Source organism: Triticum dicoccoides, chromosome 3B (genome assembly GCF_002162155.2).
Source record: "Triticum dicoccoides isolate Atlit2015 ecotype Zavitan chromosome 3B, WEW_v2.0, whole genome shotgun sequence".
Taxonomy (NCBI): domain Eukaryota; kingdom Viridiplantae; phylum Streptophyta; class Magnoliopsida; order Poales; family Poaceae; genus Triticum; species Triticum dicoccoides.
This window is the reverse complement of record NC_041385.1, coordinates 91677054-91680565: the sequence shown is the minus strand read 5'-3', so window position 1 is coordinate 91680565 and position 3512 is coordinate 91677054.

Here is a 3512-nt window from a genome sequence, read left to right as displayed (position 1 = left end):
TGGTGCTAGGGGCGCTCACTGTCCCGCTGGAGTATCATGGGAAGTGTCGTCTCTAACTCGATGTGCTCTAGTTCATGCTGGTTTTGGTCCTTGGCTACTACGGTTGTCGTGTCCCAGTTCTGGATGGACGGATCTGGAGGGCGGGCATGGATCCGAGGGAAATTGCAGTCCGATGTCGTGGCCTCACCAAAATCGACGCCCTGTGGTCCTGATCCCGTTCCTGGAGGTTTCGGTGTGGATCCTGTCCCTCTCACCTCCTCCATGCATGATGCAAACAAAAGTGTCTGTTCCTCTGCTTTGGGCGAACGACGACACCTGCATGTCATGTTCCTTCTTGAAGGCATCATTCAGGGACTGCTTATGGTGGTGGAGTTGCCGGTGATTCGGACTCAGCATGAAATGGTTTGTAGGTGGAGCGGCGTGGCATCTATCGTATCGACAATGGTTGGCCTCGATGGCATATGGTGTAGCAGAGTCCCGGCGATAGATATGTTTGGATGGATGGGCACAAGGCGAGCAGTGTTTGGAGTCATGGCGGCGTTGCCGGCCAGCCGGCCTAGCAAGGGTAATCCGGATCTTTTTCATGGAGATGGGTCATCGGTTCGAAGGTGGTGATGGCTTCTTAGACATGTGCATGTGGTGTACGCTTTGGGTCTGCTGCAATGGGTGGTTGCTCCTGGTACGTCATGCTGGCAGATTGGCGGTGGCCCTGGTTCTAGATGATGGGACATGAGGGCATTCCCCATTGTCGAGTTTGTAGGTGTATGTGGTGGCTACGATTTGTTTGATATATGTTCTTGTCAGATCTTTGTTAAATAATAATAATTTAATAAAGATAGTTGTGTGCATTTAGAGATGTGCAACCGAGGAAGTTCAACCTCTTTTTTCAAAAAAAAACTCATTTGCAGCAAAATAAATGTACACGTGAACGAGCGATAGTACACGTGGTTACAAATATTGGTGAGAATCAAGATTGGTGCCTTGCATCTAAAGACGCTGGGGCATTCGCTCAGACATCCCTCTCAGGGAACATCAGCAAGATAACATTTTTGTTATTTGTTTTTTTAGTGCCGTCATCTTTTTTTTTTGAACATCAGTACAGACACAAGCGCTCATCTAGACAACCATTGACTTCAGAGATTCTTTTTCATAAATTCAAAAAAATAAAATTCAAAATTAAAAATGCTCACAGATTCTAAAAATTTCACTAATTTTCAAAAAAGTTCATTAAAATTTATAAATGTTCACAAATTTAATAAAAGTTCACCGGATGATAAACCTTAGGTCATCCACTTGAGGGAAATTTGCTACTGTCCTACAAACCTCTGCACTTGGAGGCCCAACAACGTCTACAAGAAGAAGGTTGCGAAGTAGACATCAAACTCTTTTCTGGCGCCGTTGCCAGGGAAGTGAGTGCTTGAAGGTATATCTTTAGATCTTACAATCGAATCTTTTTGTTTCTTGTTTTATCACTAGTTTAGTCTATAAAAGAAAACTACAAAAAAATTGGAATTGAGTTTGCCTATTACGCTTCATCTTTTTAATATCTTTCGTAAGTATGATGAAAAGTAAAATTGTGCTCAAGTGCTAGAAGAAGAAATCTATAAAATGTTTGATACTAAATTTTTGAACGATGAGCATTGTTGCAATGTTGTTAGCATGAATTCCTTGAATATCCATAGTACTAATGATGATTGCACTAGTTATGATAAAAATGTCTCTTATAAGTATGTTGATTTTTGTGGAGAACATTGGGTTTGCATGGACACACCAAATAGGGAAAATGGATATTGCAAGGGGCATAGGCATTTAGAAACTAAATTGTTGCAAGAAAGGCTAGATAATAATGCTGAAAATTTACATTTCCTTTGCCGTATTTGTGAACTTTGCAATGAACGTGGTCATTTACATCTCCGATGCAAATTATTTCATGATCGAATCGTGTCCAAAAATTGTGATGACTTGATTTCCCTTGCACATTATAATGAACTTAGTTTGCTTTTGGGTTATGAAGAATTGAAATGTTTAACTAAGAATCTTCCAGAATTTGCCCTTGAGAAACTCTTTGATTTTGATCTAGAGAAGATTTATATGTATTGTACGGTGAATTGCATTGAAAATCCTTATATTGCCAATTACCTAAAGAAAAGAAAGCAAATAGAAGATGAAGAGAATACTAATGAAAGGGAAGAGAATTCCCATTATCCTCCTATTATTTCTTATGATGAATCAGGTATCGAGGAGGAGCCTTCTATTCAACCAATCTCATCAATAAGGAGCTCAAGGAAGAAGGTTGAATCCACACATAATGTGAATAAGAAAAGGAAGAGAAGGAGCAGCAAAGGTAAAAAGGTATCCCTTCCAAATGATGTTGCTCCTATTACTCATTGTGATGATAATTGCTATACTATTGGTGCTATCCATACTATTAATGATGAGAGTGATTATGCTTATGATATGAAAAGGACCAAGCTTGGGGAAGCTATGTTGATGAGGATGAAATATTTGAGAATATATTTGCTAAAATTAATGTTTGTCCCAAGCTTGGGGATGCTACGTTTAATGAAGATAATATTTTTAGCATCCCAAGTTTTGATATGCAAAGTTGTTATGGTGATAGCATGCCTCTTACCTATGACGATTATATTGATGAAAGTGGGTTTGGAAGAGTGTCAACTTTAGGAAGTAGTGATCCCACTATTTTGGAGGATGTTGAATCTTATTGTGATGAATATGAAAGTGGATTTGGAAGAGTGTCAACTTTATTTAGTGATTCCACTATCTTGGGAGAGGTTTCAATCGATTATGATGAGAACGAAGTTGCTACTTATGATGATTATTGTGATGAAACTTATGCTATAAAAAGTAGTGATGATTATATTTATAAAACTTGTCATGATTATGATTACCCTTTTTCTGAACATTACTCTTTTAATGTGGAAACAATTTATAGTATTCGAGTCTCTTATGATACTCCCACCATTCCGGATGAGAAGAATTTTGCTTATGTGGAGAGTAGTAAATTTTTTATGCTTGTAGATCATGAAAAGAATGCTTTAGGAGCTGGTTATATTGTTAAATTCATTCATGATGCTACTTAAAACTATTATGAGGGAGGAACATATGCTTGTAGGAATTGCAATAATACCAAGTTTCCTCTCTATGTGCTTAAAGTTTTAAAGTTATGCTTGTTTTGCCTTCCTATGCTAGTTGATTATTGTTCCCATAAGTTGTTTGCTCACAAAATCCTTATGCATAGGAAGTGGGTTAGACATAAATGTGCTAGTCATATTCTTCATGATTCTCTCTTTATGTTTCAATTCTTATCTTTTATATGAGCATCATTGGAATCATCATGCCTAGCTAGAAAGGCATTAAAGAAAAGCGCTTGTTGGGAGACAACCCAATATTTACCCTTACTGTTTTTGTGTGTCCACATGATTATACTACTGTAGTAATAATGTTTTATAGCTTTTGTTTCAATAAAGTACCAAGTAGAGCCTTTGGGAAGA